A 17,785-nucleotide genomic window follows, 5' to 3' on the forward strand; every position below is an offset into this window, starting at 1 on the left:
CTGGAGAGCGGGACCCTGGGGCCGGTGACTTTCACGCAGTCGCTCCATTGGCTGGTGTCTCACCAGCCAGATCCCAGCCGAGTCTGCCAGCCAAGCACGGCACGCAGAACACCACCTTTCGGTTCACAGGGCCCAGCCCCCCAGCAGTTTCAGAAAACGCTGGAATCCCAGCCACCGAGTTTCACTCGCACTTTCGGGTTCCTGAGCCGAGCTGCTCACCGTTCGCCTCACTGTGAGCGGAAACCACAAGCCACCAGACTGGCGCTGGCTCCGCGTACTCCTGCAGACCTGCCCTGATTGATTTAGCCAGTTCTTCTGAACGGCGCGAGGGCAGAAACCCAGTCCGTTTCCCGAGGGGAGCTACAGGCTGAGCCACGTGCCTAGCCAGTGCGAGCACCCAGCCCTGACAGCAGATACTCCCAGTATCATCCTGCTCCAGCCGACGAGCTCTCAGATGCAGCCTCTGAATTTCAGGAGCCTAAATACCCCCAGCCAGGGCCTGGGGCCAAAGGTGCTGAACATCCACAGGTCACCCCAGCTTCCTCGCACCCCGAAAATCAGATCCACTGAGACCCCCAAAGCGGAGGCCCCTCAAATCAGAGGTCACTTGGAAAGTTGGGCCCCAAACTGTTTGGCTGAATCCCCAGAAGCCCCCTGTGAACCACCCTGCACATGGGCCCCCCTGTCGGGACCACTCACAGGCTGTGTTCTGCCTATGGGGCTATGCCAGGAACTCGGGTCCAGGGCACAACCCCTGGCACAGGCTCAGCAGCGGCCACACGGTGGTGAGGAAACTGGTGAGGCTGCTGCAGCCGCTGGCACCGATTCCCCAGAGTCACCGGGCAGACCAGCTGTATGCTGCGAGTCACACAGTGGGGAAATTCAGGCACTGTGCCCGCCCCAGGCTCCCTGCGAGTCGGCCGAGGAGCATGCCTGGGAGCACAGTGCCGGCTCCGGGGTTGCAGGGTCCCTGCAGATCTGCTCTGGCGCTCCCCTCTGGTACAGGCAGAGCTAGCGCTGAGCGTGGGGCACTGCTGAGTAGCAGCTGAGGTACGTCTACATGGCCACGAACACCCGCAGCTGGCCCGGCTCTGCTGACGCAACCTCACGGGGCTTGGGCTGGAGACCAGGCTCTGGGACCTCGGGAGTGGGGAGTGTCCCTGAGCCCAAACATCTACCCTGCAATTCTACAGCCCCATGGCCCGAGCCTCGCGGCCCCAAGGCAGCTTAGCTGGGCCAGCCACGGGTTCATCACAGTGTAGACATAACCTGAGAGTTTAGCTCAAGTCCCCGCCGGTCTCTGTCCTGCCTCCCGCATCCACCCACCGCTGGACAACAACCCTGCTCCATCCCACCCCATGTCCACTGGGATGTCATACCCTCCCCCGCCCCTGGCTGGCTCCCTAATTCCACCCCTCCGCCTGCTCCCAGCCGGCACCCCCACCCCTCCCCCAGCTGATGCCTCCACCCCTCCCCCGGTCCTGGCCAGCTCTTCCTTTCTCCTCTCCCTCTTGCTGCGGCTCCAGGCTGTCTGTGTCTCCCCCCTCCAGCACCCTGAGCTCACTTAGTCCGGCTCCCAGGCTCCTGCCTCAGCAGCAGGGGAAGGGCCCCTCCCGCTCCCTGTGACAAAGGATTCGCCCCCTGGCCCTGGCAGGTTCAGTCAAGGGAATGGCCAGTTTCTCTGGGCACCAAGCCCAGGTTTTGTTTAACTCTAACATCTGTCAGCTGGGAAACGGGCACGGTGCAGAGCTGCCCAGTGTGAGGCCAGCACCAGACCTGCCGATGTCAGTGGGGGGCCTACGGCCCCACTTTAATGGGCTCCGGGGAGGGACCCATCCCCCTCATTTCTTCCCACCCCCATGTCCTCATCCCCTGAGTTCAGCCTGGCTAGTTGGGAATCCCAGCACAACAATCCAGATTCCACTTGGTTTTGCATCCAAACCTCAGCAGCCCCACAAATCCACCCCTGCTCCCTCACGGCCAAGTCCCTGGTTCAGGGGGAGGCGTGTGAGCTGCACAGCACCCGGGGCAGGAACTGAGCATAAGAACATCCGAACAGCCAGACTGGGTCAGACCCAAGGTCCAGCTAGCTCAGTCTCCGGTCTTTCAACAGTAGCCAGTGGCAGGTGCTGCAGAGGGAGTGAACCATCCTATCATCCATGCCCAGCATCTGGCAGTCAGAGCTTTAGGGACACCCAGAGTATGGGGTTGTGTCCCTGACCATCCTGGCTAATGGCCACAGGTGGACCTATTATCCAGAAACTTATCTAGTTCTCTTTTTTAACCCTGTTATAGTCTTGGCCTTCACAACATCCCCTGGCAAGGAGTTCCACAGGTTGACTGTGCATTGTGTGAAGAAATGCTTCCTTTTGTTTGTTTTAAACCTGCTGTCTATTAATTTCCCTAGATGACCCTTGGTTCTAGTGTTATGTGAAGGGGTAAATAACACTTCCCTGGTCACTTTCTCCACATAAATCATGATTTTATAGACCTCTATCATATCCCCCCTTAGTCGTCTCTTTTCCAAGCAGAACAGTCCCAATCTTTTAAATCTCTCCTCATATGGAAGCCGTTCCATACCCCTAGCCACTTGTGTTACCCATCTCTGCACCTTTTCCAATTCCAATACATCTTTTCTGAAATGGGGTGACCACATCTGCACGCAGTACTCCCGGTGTGGGTGTCCCATGGATTTATATAGAGGCAGTATGATATTTTCTGTCTTATTATCTATCCCTTTCTTAATGGGAAAAACAAGAAACTGGAAAAGCTTCCTGAGGTGTCAGCCAGGATTAATTCATAAACAAGAACAGAGCAGAGCCCACAGGTGCATGAGCAGAGCAGAGCCCTGCTGGCTGCATGCCCCTGTCCTGTCCAGGCCAAAGCCTGCCTTGCTCCCACCACAGCCGTAACAAATCATAATATTTCTCACCCACCTCTTCCTAGCCCCTCCCCTTGTCCTCTGGAAAGTTCACCAGAAATCCGTATTCCGGCCCGTTGGAACCTTGGCTCTTTGCCTCTGTGATTTGTGCGCTGCAGCCCTGCATGTCACTCCATCTGGCACCTGCCTGCCAATGCCAACGGCCACCCCTCCTTCTGCTGCCCACGCATGGATCCCTTTTGGGGATCAGGCTGAGGAGCCCCTGCTGCTGACGGAAGATCTGCCATGAGCGCAGCCCCTGAGGACACCGTCTGAGTGTCTGGCTCACTCTGTTTTCACATTTGATTCGGCAGCCGTCCTGAGCCAGTGTCTGCAATTCTTTCATGAGCAGCCTTCTCCAAGCCAATGCCAGCCTCCCTGCTCTGCCCACGCACAAAGGGCCAGCCCCTTACAGGCTGTGTTTGCCCGTCTGACTCTCAAGATGAACAGTGTGTCCCGGATTCTCTGAAGCGTTCAGCGTGCTGGGCTCCCAGAAAATCCGGACTTGCATCTCTCCAAACCGAGAGCCCATGTGGCTCTGTTGTGGGCACACAGCCACGAATGCAGCGTCCACACAGCCCTGTGCTCTCTGTGGAAGGGAGGCAGGTTGGTTTGCTAGGGACGCTGCTAAGTTCCCTGACCCCCAGGGAGAGGCAGCAGGGCCAGGGCATGACACCTCCACTCCCGCCCAGGGACAGCCAAGTCCCCTTCCTGAACCCGCTGGCGTCAGGGAAGGGGTTAACTGGGAGCAAGTCACAGGAGGCGAAGCAGCCGTCTCCTTCCTCATTACTCATGCAGAGCGATAAGTCACTGATTGTACATTTCACCCGGCAGGCCCATGGGGGGAGCAAGGCAGGGCAGAGGAGCAGGGGCCAGCAAGGACACGCCCGCACTGGGCTCAGTGGCGAGGGGAGTGGAGAGGCCAGGTCTCAGGTCAGGACACAATGCAGAGCGGTTCACACGTCCCAGCGAGGGGCCACCAGCTATAGCGGGAGAGGGACCCGCGCGGAGCAAAGGCAACACCACAAAAGGCTGATTCTTCAAACACCCCTGGGCTGCGAGGCAAATCGGAGAGAAGCCTGGATGGGCGTTAGCCCAGGTTCCAGTGATTCCTACTTCTACTCAAGGCAAGATCATAATGAATAAATAATAGCTGCTCTTATCTAGTGCTTTGCATCAGCAGATCTCAAAGTGCTTTACAAAGCAAGTCAGGATCATCATCCCCATTGTACAGATGGGGAAACTGAGGCACGGGGAGTGGTAGTGACTTGCCAGGATCACCCAGCAGGCCAGAGGAGCCGGGGAAAGAAGACAGGTCTCCTGAGTCCCAGTGTAGTGCCCCATTGAGTAGGCCAGTGGTTTTCAAACTTTTTTCTGGCGACCCAGTTGAAGAAACTTGTTGATGCCTGTGACCCAACGGAGCTGGGGCAGAGGGGTTTGGGGTGTGGGAGGGGCTCAGGGCTAGGGTGTGGGGGTGAGGGCTGTGGGATGGGGCCAGGAATGAGGGGTTCAGGGTGTCGGAGGGGGCTCTGGGCTTGGACAGAGGTTGGGGTGCAGGAGGGGGTGAGAGCTCTGGGCTGGAGGCGCAGGCTTGGGTGGGGCCTGGGATGCGTGGTTTGGGGTGCAGCAGGGGGCTCAGGGCTGGGGCAGGGGATTGGGACACGGGGTTGCCTCAGGAGGCTCCCGGTCAGCGGCGTAGCGGGGGCGCTAAGTCAAGCTTCCTGCCTGTCCTGGCACCGCGGACCACGCTGTGCCCCAGAAGCAGCCAGCAACAGGTCCAGCTCCTAGGCAGAGGCGCACAAGCGGCTCCGCGCAGCTCTCACGTGCAGGCACCCCCCCCTCCCGCCCCAGCTCCCATTGGCCAGGAGTGTGGAGCCGGTGCTCGGGGCGGGGGCAGCACGCTGCTGGCCGCTTCTGGGGGGCAGTGCGGTGCCAGAGCCGGTCGGGACCAGCCTGCCTTAGCCTGGTGGCACCACCAACGGGACTTTTAATGGCCTAGTCGGCAGTGCTGACCAGAGCCGACATGACCCAGTACTGGGTCGTGACCTGCCGTTTGAAAACCACTGCTCTAGGCCGTGTGGCCAATGGCCCCTAAATCTTTGGAGCCTCCCATATTGTATCAGGAATGGCTCCCTCAGGGTCTGGCTCTGGGACATTTAGGAGGCCCCAAGTCCCTTGCTCCAGTCCTGCTCACACTTGTAGTCTTTGACCCACTCCTGGGCCCTGGAGTTTCCTTGCCTGACAGCACAGGGCTCCTGGCAGTGACTCGGCCCCGTTCGCTGCCTCACTGGCCGCTGGGTGTGAATCTTCCGGACGGGTCCGTCCATCAGAGCCATGTCCTGGCTGCTCTGCCAGCCGAACAGCACAAACCTCCTGCCAGCCCAGACGTCAGCACCGGGGGCTGGCAAACTCTGAGCCATGGGGATTTAGCAGAAATAAAAAACCCCAAGGAGCGTCCCCAGCCCCAGAGACTGCAACGAGGGGAGGGAAAGTGAGGGGGCTCCGGAGAAAGGACTAGGGGTTGGTTTTGTCTCCACTGAGAACATATTCCTGTAGTGAGTGCTGGGGCTGGCACTCCCCCCGGAGCTAAGCCAAGCCCACTGAAGTCCCTGGGTGTCTCTCTGCGGGCTTAGTGCTGAGCGAGGTTACTCTGCTAGTCCCATACTGGGGGGGCTGGCGGGGTACCAGCAAAGAGGGGCCTCTCAGGCCCTGCCATGGCAGCTGCCCTCTCCCTCCCAGGAGCTGTAATTAGCACCCTCCAGAGAGGGGAGGGCCAGAGCCACTCTCCTTGAATACAAAGGGCTTGTGGTAAACAAGGAGGCTGCCTTTCGCCTCTTCCTTCCCCCATCTCCCCGCAGCCCCAGTGGAACCAGGGGCCCCAGAATGGCACAGGAAGGAAATGTCTCCCAGGCCACAGCCATGTGCTCTGGTTTCCCCAGTGGGGCTGGCAGGGCTGGCGAATTTCTCCACCCCAGGCCCCCGGGTTTCCCTTCCATTCATTCCCCCGCCCCAGCTCACCTACCGACCCCCGGGAAGGAGCAGAGCCGTCCTTACCTGGCGGGCTTCTCCACCCTGCGCCGGCCCAGAAACAGCGTGGAGCTGCCTTTTGATTTTAAATCCAACTCACGGGTTTCTCCCAATCCCCCCACACACAGTCGACTGGTCCCCTCTGCCAGCCTCTGTCTTCGCTCTGGCTCCTCTCCGCTGGCTCTGGCCGTGCCAGGGGAACCAGTGAGTCAGAGAGGAGGGGCAGGTGAGCAACACCGTCCCAGCCCTGCCAGGCGCGGCGGGGCCAGGCGCAGAGGCAGCGTGCAAGCGGCACAAGGCGTTCCCGGGGCAGGGAGCAGCAAGCCCTCTTCCAAGAGCTGAGTGGGAAACCTGCACCACACAAGACGCACAGCCAGGGCACAGTGGCCTGTCCCACCCAGCCAGAGGCTCAGCTGGGGCACCGGCCTGGGCCTTAGCACAGCACATCGCCTGCACCCTGCAGTGCGTGCGGATCCCTCCTGCTCTGTCTGTAGCACTTACACCCCTCCCACTGCCCCACAGCAACAGGAGAAGCTCAGCCACGCACACCCGCACACAGTGCTATGATTGTGCAAGCTCAGCTAGGGGTAATCTGAGCTCACCAGCCCACAGCTGCAGGGGTGAGGCGGGAGGGAATCCCTGCACGCTGTTTCCCAAACGCAGGCCTTGCCTAACTGGCCAGAGGCACACCAGGGAGCAGTGGCTGTCACAGAGGGATACGGGAACTGACTGAGCTCTGAGCAGGACCAGCCTGGGTAAACTACACATCCGATTCCCCTCTCACTCCCCTCCTCCCTCCCCACTGAGCCTGATTCCCCTCTCACTCCCCACAGTGTAAATCAGGCGTAACCCAGGGGGGCCAAATCCCCCTCACTCCCCTGGTGCAAATCAGAAGTAACCCACTGGCCCCCATCCTCCTCTCACTCACCTGGATGTAAATCAGGAGTAACCCTCTGAGCCCAATTCCCCTCTCCCTCCACCCAGTGTAAATCAGGAGTAACCCACTGAGCCCGATTCCCCTCTCACTCACAGGAGTGATCCCATTTAAGGAAGTGAGGTTACACCAAGATGAAAGTGGTGTGAGAGGAGAATCAGGACCAGGGTTCTTAGCTGGTCATAACACACCTGAACAGCTGAAAAAGCAGGAGAACTGAGGCAGTTCTTCCCTCCAGTGAGCAAAGAACGTGACAGTCCCAGAAAACTCCTTCTTAACAAAGATTCAAACAAACATGAAGCTAAGCTGGAAACTCGGCAAAGAGAAGCTCTGCCACGACTGCTCCTTCCCTCAGCACCGGCCTGGGGAGCACCAAAGACAGAGCCGGGTCTCAGCCCGCCTGGCGCCATTCTGGCCGTGCCAGGGACTGTCTTCATGGCGGACTGCACGCGTGGCAGGCTGGCTCCAGTTGGAGCGCCTGCTCCGAGAACTAGCACTGGAGCCGCTGTGTCCACACAGGCGCAGCGCACAACTTCTGGGGCACCCTGCCTGGGTCTGAGCGCTGCAGCAAGCCAAGCTGCCGGGTGAATCCTTTGCTAGCGCATCGTGGGAGAACGTCTCTGTCCATCTCTGACTCAGAATAACAACACTGCAGCATTTGCCAAGAAAACCCCTCACACAGCCTAATAATTACTCAGCACCAGTGCGTTCAGCCCTGTACAAACATTCCCCTCCCCAAGTGGCTCCCCTGCTAACCCAGACACAGACAGTCCAGGTATGTCACATCTGAGACACGGGCTACAGGCACAGCACGATAAAGACAAAGGAAGGGCTGGATTTCTGTTTCGTGGAAATCACGCTGAGCGGCTGGATTCCAAAGGCCAGGGAGTGGAGACTCTGCCAAACAGCCGGGATCCTGCCGCTGCCACAAACACTCTGCTGCAATCAGTGCCCACGCTGGGCGGCTGTTGTTTTTACAGTCACACGCTCGGCTAGACCCACCCTGAGTCAGAGGAACTCCAGCCAGCTGCCAGAGCTGGGCCACGGGGCCCGGTTCTTTCAGTGCAGCCCCGTCACAGAAACAAATGGAAGGAAATTCACCATCTCTGACCAACCCTCCATGGCGAGGCTGGAACAACGCTCCACACCTGTCTCCTTCAGACAGGACGGCGTCTAGGCTGGCTCAGTGACGGACGTGCAGTAGCTGCATAGCCAGAGCGAGAGGTCGCATAGAATGGAGCCGCCCCTTGCAAGGGGCTGACTGGTCACAGAACTGTGACTTTTCTCTGAGGATATATCTGCAGGGAGTACAGTCTAGTGGTCAGAGCAGAGCCCAGGGGTTCCTCTGCTCTCAACTGGCTGGCTGGCAAGTCACTTCCCCTCCCACAACTTCGCTTCCTCACCTGTAGAAGAGGGCTAGTGAGACTGGTCTGCTGGGAGGCTGAATTAACCAACCTTTATAATGTGCTTTGAGATCCTCGGATGAAAACCAGGCTACTGATGGGCGGCACTGGGGGGTGATTATTAGTTGTTCTCATCACTAACCAGGCCCAGGTGTGTAAGTGCCACCAGTCCCCCACAACCCTTAGCCCTCGTCTCCACACAGAACTTGTACTGGGTAACAGTGCCATTAGGGTTAAAGTGGTCCAAGCCCCGAGTGTGGACACAACTATACTGGTACGAAGGTGTTCTTACCGGTCTAACTCATCCCCATCCAGGAGGGGGAACAGACTCTCCTGGCTTAAGGCACCTGTATACTTGTATAACTGCACCCGCATTAGTGCTCGCAGTGGTATAACTCTCCTGGTAAATAATTACGCTTCTGCCGGACAGTGATACCAGCAGAGAGCGTGTGTGCATAGCAGGCCTTCGAAACAAGGAAATGCCCAGTTAAAGGATTTTCTTTACCATACCCAACCCCACACACATCCCAGGAACCGTGCTCAGCAGCACATCTGCTCCTGCAAACATGGCCAGAAACACAGTCCCCGTGCCCCGTCCAGCACACTGGGATGTATAGCCCATCTCTGCAGCACTCTTCAGACGTCTCTGCCGGGATAAGCGGGAATGGGAGGGGAGAAGCATAAGGGACAGGATACAGAGGGCCCTAGACAAATTAGAGGATTGGGCCAAAAGAAATCTGATGAGGTTCAACAAGGACAAGTGCACAGTCCTGCATTTAGGACGGAAGAATCCCATGCACTGCTGCAGACTAGGGACCAAATGACTCGGCAGCAGTTCTGCAGAAAAGGACCTAGGGGTTACAGTGGACGAGGAGGTGGATATGAGTCAACAGTGTGCCCTTGTTGCCAAGAAGGCCAATGGCATTTTGGGCTGTATAAGTAGGGGCATTGCCAGCAGATCGAGGGACGTGATCGTTCCCCTCTATTCGACATTGGTGAGGACTCATCTGGAGTACTGTGTCCAGTTTTGGGCCCCACACTACAAGAGGGATGTGGAAAAATTGGAAAGAGTCCAGCGGAGGGCAACAAAAATGATGAGGGGGCTGGAACACATGAGTTATGAGGAGAGGCTGAGGGAATTGGGATTATTTAGTCTGCGGAAGAGAAGAATGAGGGGGGGATTTGATAGCTGCTTTCAACTCCCTGAAAGGGGGTTCCAAAGAGGATGGATCTAGACTGTTCTCAGTGGTAGCTGATGACAGGACAAGGAGTAATGGTCTCAAGTTCAAGTGGGGGAGGTTTAGGTTGGATATTAGGGAAAACTTTTTCACTAGGAGGGTGGTGAAACACTGGAATGGATTACCTAGGGAGATGGTGGAATCTCCTTCCTTAGAGGTGTTTAAGGCCCGGCTTGACAAAGCCCTGGCTGGGATGATTTAGTTGGGGATTGGTCCTGCTCTGAGCAGGGGGTGGGACTAGATGACCTCCTGAGGTCCCTCCCAGCCCTGAGATTCGATGACTCGATGATTCGATGACTCGATGAGGTGACTGACTTCGATGGAGTCACATACCCAGGCAGCACCTCGGAAGGGCCCTGGCTTCTCAAGTGGCTCTGCCAAAAAAAATGAGTGCGCACATCTGAAAATCCCTGGCCAACATTTCTGGCCCTAGTGCCATCCCTGCCAGCCTTCTTCCCACCCACCAGCCCGCCCACCCACTCCGGTAAGAACTCAGCCATGGGCCAGGGCAGCCAATGCCTGGCCAGCCGCAGAAGGAACACAGCTGGGTTCTGGCCTGAGAACTTTCCTTGTTGTCCAAGACAAAGACTTGACCTGCCCAGCCTTGTCTGGTGCAGGCACTGGACACACGGGTCGGGATGTTGCAGCAGCAGAGGGATTATTAACCATGCTCTGGGAAGGCTGAAAATAAATACTAACCATGAAACGTCGGCGCCGGAGAGAGAGCTCTTCAAAGAGGCCGAGTAGCCTTGGGTGACAGCACTGAGTTCAGGTGGAGAGGAAGGCTGGCCTTGTGGAGCTGTGGATTCAGTTCCTGGGGCAGCCCCAGAGTCTCATGAGCTCTTGGACAGGTCACTTCCCCATGCTGTGCCTCAGTTTCCTCAGCCATACAATGGGGATAACACTTGCCTGCCTTGGATGGAGCCCATTGATAGCTGGCAGATGCTCAGATACTCCAGCGCCAAGGGCCACAGAGGCTCTTAGATAAATGCAGAGCCAGAGCCGTGGTCTCCCGGTGTTTGGAACTGGGGCAAAGGTTCTGATGCTGTTCCTCAAAGCCTGTGGCACTTGTCAGTGCCACTGAGTGGACTGCCACGTGGGACAGGGGCTGTACCCTTCATATGGGCAGGACAGGTCACCATGAGACTGAAGACAACGAAAAGGGGAACAGAAGGAAGATGGGCCCTGTCCCAAGCTCCTGAGAAGCTTCTCTGCTCTCCCAAAGCCACAGCAACCACTGATCTGAACAGGCGGGGGCTTTACCCCTCTCGCTGACCCTCGGTTTACCTGTGTGTAAGGCCAGTGACTTCAGCAGAGTCACTCCTGATCGACACAAGTAGCAACACAATCCAAGCCCAACCCTGTGCGTGGCCTCCCAGCGTTTCCTGACATCTTCTCCCTCCCCGCTGGGAGGGCCATGGAGAGCAAGCCCGTCCGTGGCCATGACCAAAGCAGGAAGGGGGAGGCAGCCAGCAGAAGGCGCACGTTCTGCCAGCAGAGAAGAATTCTGCACCCGAGTGCCTTGAGCTGCACCGACAATGGGGCTGTGGGACTGTGCACATGGGCATTAGAGCCGTGCAAAGGACGAGCTCCCTGCTCTCACGGGCAGACGGGTGTTATATTGTGCACAGAAAGGCAGCCCAGATACCACAGTGCCAGGCGCTCACCAGGTGGAGGTGGTGTATACCTCCAGGGTCACTTTAAAAGGAGACTATGGTCTACATCAGTGGGTCTCAAACTTTTGTACTGGTGGCCCCTTTTACATAGCAAGCCTCTGTGCGCGACCCCCCTTTTAAATTAAAAACACTTCTTTACATATTTAACACCATTATAAATGCTGGAGGCAAAGTCGGGTTTGAGGTGGAGGCTGACAGCTCGTGACCCCCCCATGTAATAACCTCACAACCCACCCTGGTCAAACCCCCAGTTTGAGAACCCCTGGTCTACATGCTCCGTTGGTGGAAACCAGTCTAGGTCGATAGACTTCAATGGAGCTATGCTGATTTATACCGGCTGAAGATCTGACACGCTATCGTTCCTTACAGCTGATGTTACAGAGAACGCTTGCGGAAGGTGCAAAGGTCAGGACTTCCGATTCCCCACTGAGGGTGTGGGCCCAGTGACACCCCTGTCTGGGCTAGGGAGGTACCGCTAAAGTACCTGAAAGTCAATGGAACTTGTGCTCCTAACTCACTTGGGTGCATTTGAAAATCCCACCTGTCATCTCTATGGGGAACTTTTTCAGAAGTGCCTCAATTACCGAGGAGCCTAAGTCCCATTGCCTTTCAGTGTCACCGAGCACTTCTGAAATATTACTCACAGAGACTGCAGGTGGGATTTCCCCAAAGTGCCTAAAGTGAGTTAGGTGCACAAGACCTCATTCAAACAGGCCTATGGTAGTGCAAACCAGCTACCTTTTCATTTGGTCCAGCAGCCTCCCCACGGGGCGGTTAGAGCTCCCTACTTTGGGTGCACTATCATTCACCCACCCCCCCACAGTCCACACTGCAGTGCAGGGTGGGCGATCCCCTAGGCCGGTGTCAGGGAATCTCCTGGAACTTCATGCTGCTGATTTGAGATTTTATTCTTCGTGTTTCCAGCCTGGCCTGATTCCCTCTTCCCCCTCCAGGGGAGTTGGCAAAACAATTTGGACAGCGCCTGGTTAAATAAAACCAAGGTTGTTCCAAGGTGATGAGCCAATCGGACAATTGCTTAGCGCTGCTTTGTACGTGGGAGATCACATGCTCCCTTGTACTGGATCAATCCCATTGGTTCACAGACGCCCCCTTCTCTCCGCATTCCTGCTATGTCAGTCACAGCAAGGCCAAGCTTATCTGGCTTTGTCTCAGATGCCAACACCTGTAATCCAAGGCCAGGGCTACCCTAGACATTTTTGCTGCCATAGCAGTGTGGGTTGGGGTGTATTTCATGCAGGGAACTGGTACAATCTATACTGACAACGGCGCTTTCTGGCCAGTGGATACTGCATCCCCACCAGGAGGGTTTGCCAGTCCAGCTGTACTGATCGAGCTGTGCTGGTACCCCGTCCAGTGCAGCCTCGGCCTCGCTTCTCACAGGAGACTCCCCCCAACTCACAGCAACAACGGGGAAGCCGATGACTGCATCCTGTGGTGTCCGGCCAGGCTGGGATTGCCAACAGGGACCAGGAGAGTTCGTTGCTAAACCACATGTCCCCCTGGACGTTCGTCTAGCCGAGCTACTCTAGCTCAAGCACAGCGTAGGGGCTGCATGCGGGAACCCAGGGCTGGGTCTCTGGCCTGTGCTGTGTAGGGGCTCAGACTAGATCACCAGAGCGGTCCCTTCTGGCCCGACCCTCTGTGAACGCCTGACATACAAATCAAGCGGGCTGCATCACAAACATGGTTTGTTCACTTCTTTTGACTAACGACAGACCGGGGCTCTGGTCCCAGCTCTGACATTAGCTTGCTTCGTGGCCATGGGCAAGCCTAATCCAACCTCCCTGTCCCTCCGTTTCCGTATCTGTACCATTGGGTGATGATACTGAAGCATGCTTTGAGCTCTGTGGGTGGAGCGCGCTATAGAAGTGCAAAATAGAATTGGTTTTAATAGACTGTCCTTAGATCATTCATATAGTGCCTTCCACACAGGGATCCCAAAGCACCTCACCAACAGAGGGCTCAGTCGCACAACCCCCTGGGAAGCAGGTCAGGAGCTCATTTTTCCTTATTTGTAATGGGGAAAATTGCAGCACAGACGGGTTAAACTGGTTTAGGGTGCTTGAATTTGTGAGACCCCCCGGGCCTGATCTCCGAGATGCAGACACCCCCAGGGTCCACTGACTTCATCTGGGATTTGGTGGTGCCCAGCACTTTGGGAAATCAGGCCCGAAGTGTTTCAAGTTTGACACCAAAACCAGCGTCTACCTTTGAAAATTTGGTGTGATGAGCCCAAGGTCGACAGAGCCAGAAACAGATTCCTGGGCTCCTGCCCCCATCCCCTGTGAATAACACCACACTGTGCTCTCCCTCCTGACAGTACACTGGGTGTGACAGCTTCAAAGGGCCAGAGTGATTTAGGAGCACAAGTCCCATTGACTCCTAAGTCAGTCAGGAAAATCCAGCCCACTCTGGAAAAGCAAACAAACTGCAATGGCTTTTGGAGAAGTGACCGTGCTGAGGAGCGGGTGAAGGCCAGTGGCTGTTGGTGGGTGGGAGAGGCTGGATTATCAGGTTTGCATGTTAGCACAGTGAGCAATAAAGAGTCTGTTGATCTCAGAAACCTTGTCACATTTTCTGCCTCTTGTCGCCAGGGATCAGGACGGTTTCTAAACCTGCCTTGCTCCGTGGCTCTCAGCTGCTATGTGCCAAAGGAAGCAGCACCCAGACCAAACTGCACTGTGCAAACATTCCCTGCCCAGGAACAAGAGAAATTAAAGGCAGAAAGCCAGTGATAGAGCAGTGGTGATCCCCAGCGGCTTCCCTTCCAACACCGCTCTCCTGCCTGCCTGCACCTAGGCTCCTTTGTCTTAGCCAGACGGCAGGGAATTCACAGGCCACTGTGTGGATTCATCCCGCTCTGATAATCAGCTCTTTAAAAATAATCCACACTGCAGGACGAGTGCCCGGTTAATGTCCCCCTGCCTGGTCACAGACCATCCATCATCCCGCAGGGCCGGGAAATGACTGATTTTCCTTGCTTCAAAGATGCAAACCTCATCAGGGATGGGGATCCTTCCCCCCGACAGGCAGTAGGAGGTTTTCCTGGACAAAAGCCGCTCCACAAGTGGGCTCCTGAAGAACCGCTCTTGCCTGCACAGCAGGATTGTCAGGCTGCGTCTACATTGCCACTTTCAGGGCTAAAACTTCAGTCGTTTAGGGGGTGTGAAAAAACACCCCACGAGTGACAAAAATTGTTAGCGCTGAAAAGCGCCAGTATATAGCGCTTTAGCTCCGGGAGCCGCGCTCCCGATGAGAAAGCGACCACTGCTCGTTCCGAGGGGGTTATTTGTTATTGCTGGGAGAGCTCTCCCCTGGCGATAACACACCACTACGCTGCGCACATCGCTGCACTGCCGCGGCCACGCTGTAACGTGGGTAGCGTAGACAGACCCTTAGCAACTAAACCCTAAAACTAAAACCTAAAACCTTCTGCATTTCAAGAGCCACCTCATTTGTGAGGCCCTGGGTCAGGGTCTATTGGAACTTCCATCACACGCAACCAGACCAGACTCTGCATGGATTTATCTCGTTGCTGTCAAAAGTTGCCCTAGGGCAGACAATGGACATTCCTGACCTCAGCTCTTCGGCCAAGTCACTGTTGAACCTTTCTGAGAAGGGAAAAATTAACCGGCTCCGCCTTTTATTTTAAAAAGTCAGTGAAGTAGAAGGTGACTTTATACAGCGTTTGTCCCATACGCTGCATGCACTACGCTTTGCAGAGGTCAGAGCCAATCCTGCAGTTCCATCCCCGCAGGCCCATGCAGAGCCCTCTGCAGCTGATGGGCTCCTCCCAGGCACACATGGCTCCGGCTGCAGGATTGGGGCCTGGGATAACGCCTTTCAAACAATAAATAGCAGCAGGTGAGAAGCCCTGAGATTGGCGCTGAGTTCCCAGCACTGCCACCATTCTGTGCCTCAGTTCTCCATCTGTAAGACAGGGACAATGATATGTCCTTCCCCCCACCATCAGGGGTGTGTGTGTGTGTGTGTGTAGGCTGTAACCCTGCCAGGCAGGGAGTGCCTCTCCCTGTGTGTGGGGCGCCCAGGCTAATGGGGCCCCGATCTCAGCTGGGGTGTGTAGACTTCTCTCTGATATTGCTCCAAAGATCTGGATCTAGGACTTTGGCCTATTCTTCACACACAGCCCCTCCTCCAAGGTCCCGATTCCAAACCCAGAACCGAAATTCACTGAGCTCAAGAACCCTGGGCCAGACTCCAGGCTCAGTAACACTGATGTAAATCCAGAGTAACTCCACTGAAGCTGATGGCGTTACCCCAAATTTACACCAATGTGGCCTCCTGGATCCAATGATCCCTGAACTCTGAGGAATGTGAAACCCAAGTCAGACTGGTGAGGGCCTGGCCCATCTCCATTGGAAGAATCCTTTGCAGGTTTCATGCAAGCAGAGGCAGGGACTGTCTTTGTGTTACTGGTTTGTAGGCTGCAGAGTTAGGGGCCCTGATTCCTATCGGGGGTTGGTAGGTCCTGCTGCAAGAGAAATGATGGGCCAGCTCTTCAGCTGGTGTAAGCTGGGATAGCTCCACAAGGCAGCTGAGCTATGCTGATTTACACCAGCAGAGGACTGGCCCGAAGGATCCCCGGGATTTGCACACCTCACCCGCATAGCACCAAACCCTTCCCTTCACTCCTGCTCTGAACTACGGGGCCTGGCTGGCAAACTCCTGCTCTTGTTCCTTCGGACAGCGCGAGCCAAGGAGGCGAAAGCTGCCGGAGCTGGGGACTGCCGGGGAGCCGGTCACCCCATGCCAGCGATGGCTCCCTGTCTTAGCTCCCAGGCTGCCTCTGCCCGGCCTTCCTCCTCCGAGCAGCAAACCTCACCCTTCCTTTGGCCAGATCTCAGCGGTGTAAATCCAGACCCAGGCAGCGCTAACCTACACCAGCCCCGGAGCGGGCCCAGTCTCTGTGTCTGATCCCTGCACCCTGGAGCCAGGTCCACAGGTTGCAAACCCACATCTCACAAGGACCCCAGCGCCCTTCAGCCTCCGGGCTCCGGCTGGTCTGAACTCGGCAGGGGGACGCAACAACGGGGCTCAGAGGGGCCCTGGCTGCCTGCTCCTTCCTTCCCCGCGGGGCGCAAGTTCCAACAGCAACAAGTGTCATGAGAGGGGAGCAGCGCGCACGACCCTGGGGGCATCGCGAGGCGCTTCCAGCCGCAGATCCGAGCTCCCCTTCACAGGGAGCCGGGGCTGGGTTCACTTACCCGGGGCCGGCTTCTCCCCCTGCGCAGCCCGGCCGCTCCCCAGGGGCTGGTTCCACGCCGGCACAGCCCAGCGGCGTCCGGGGGCCTTTGTCCCTGGGGCAGACCAAGCCCCGCGGGGAACTGGGGCGGGCGCTAGCGCGCTTTACAGACTCGGCCCGCGGGCCCCGGAGCGGCCCCGGGGCGCAGCAGACACGGCGAGGGCGGGGGGCCGCGCCGCGGAGCTTGTGTTCGCTTCGCCCGCTGCGTTGTCCGGTGGCCATGGAGGCCACTAGCCACCCCCCGCCCCCACGTGCTGCCCCTTTTCCAGCGCCCCGGGCTTGGCCGGGCAGCCACTGAGGCACAGGGCTCCTCCCAGCAGCCCGGTCCGCCCCCGCGGCGGCTGTTCTCCTGCAGACCCGGGCGGGTGGGGGGAGGGAGGAATCGGAGCGTCTCCAAACCCGCCCCCGAGGGAAGCGTGGATTAGCAGCGACCCGCCGGCTGGGCAGATGCACAACGGCAAACTAAGGGGTTGTCTGGAAAGCCAGCTCGCCTGGGTCCTTCTTAGGGGCCGAGCAAATGACCGGAACGCCAGGACTGTGTTCAGCGTCTGTGGGCTCATTCTGCACGCTCCGGATTGCTTCAGGGACCTAGGGCCCATCCGCATGAGGACACGACTGCTGATATGAACAGGACAACGCTTTGGCCAGGGCCAACACAGAAATGCACCATCCAGCTCCGGGGATCGTGGGCTCAGTCGCGCATTGTGTAATGGGCTCAGACCCGTTTGGTCCTAGCACCATAGAATCATAGAATCATAGAATATCAGGGTTGGAAGGGACCCCAGAAGGTCATCTAGTCCAACCCCCTGCTCGAAGCAGGACCAATTCCCAGTTAAATCATCCCAGCCAGGGCTTTGTCAAGCCTGACCTTAAAAACCTCTAAGGAAGGAGATTCTACCACCTCCCTAGGTAACGCATTCCAGTGTTTCACCACCCTCTTAGTGAAAAAGTTTTTCCTAATATCCAATCTAAACCTCCCCCATTGCAACTTGAGACCATTACTCCTCGTTCTGTCATCTGCTACCATTGAGAACAGTCTAGAGCCATCCTCTTTGGAACCCCCTTTCAGGTAGTTGAAAGCAGCTATCAAATCCCCCCTCATTCTTCTCTTCTGCAGACTAAACAATCCCAGCTCCCTCAGCCTCTCCTCATAAGTCATGTGCTCTAGACCCCTAATCATTTTTGTTGCCCTTCGCTGGACTCTCTCCAATTTATCCACATCCTTCTTGTAGTGTGGGGCCCAAAACTGGACACAGTACTCCAGATGAGGCCTCACCAGTGTCGAATAGAGGGGAACGATCAC

At 56.9% G+C, this 17,785-nt stretch overlaps 1 protein-coding gene across 1 annotated transcript in view; it reads right to left on the minus strand.

Annotated features, from left to right (window-relative positions):
- Nucleotides 1-16,571, minus strand: part of INAVA (innate immunity activator) — a 46,845-nt gene extending 30,274 nt beyond the window's left edge. The window contains exon 1 of the mRNA XM_074936327.1: nucleotides 16,445-16,571. The gene's annotated coding sequence lies outside the window, so the exon portion shown is untranslated. The remainder of the gene's footprint in view (nucleotides 1-16,444) is intronic.
- Nucleotides 16,572-17,785: the final 1,214 nt, after the last annotated feature.

The sequence above is a fragment of the Natator depressus genome, chromosome 21 (genome assembly GCF_965152275.1).
Source record: "Natator depressus isolate rNatDep1 chromosome 21, rNatDep2.hap1, whole genome shotgun sequence".
Classification (NCBI taxonomy): domain Eukaryota; kingdom Metazoa; phylum Chordata; order Testudines; family Cheloniidae; genus Natator; species Natator depressus.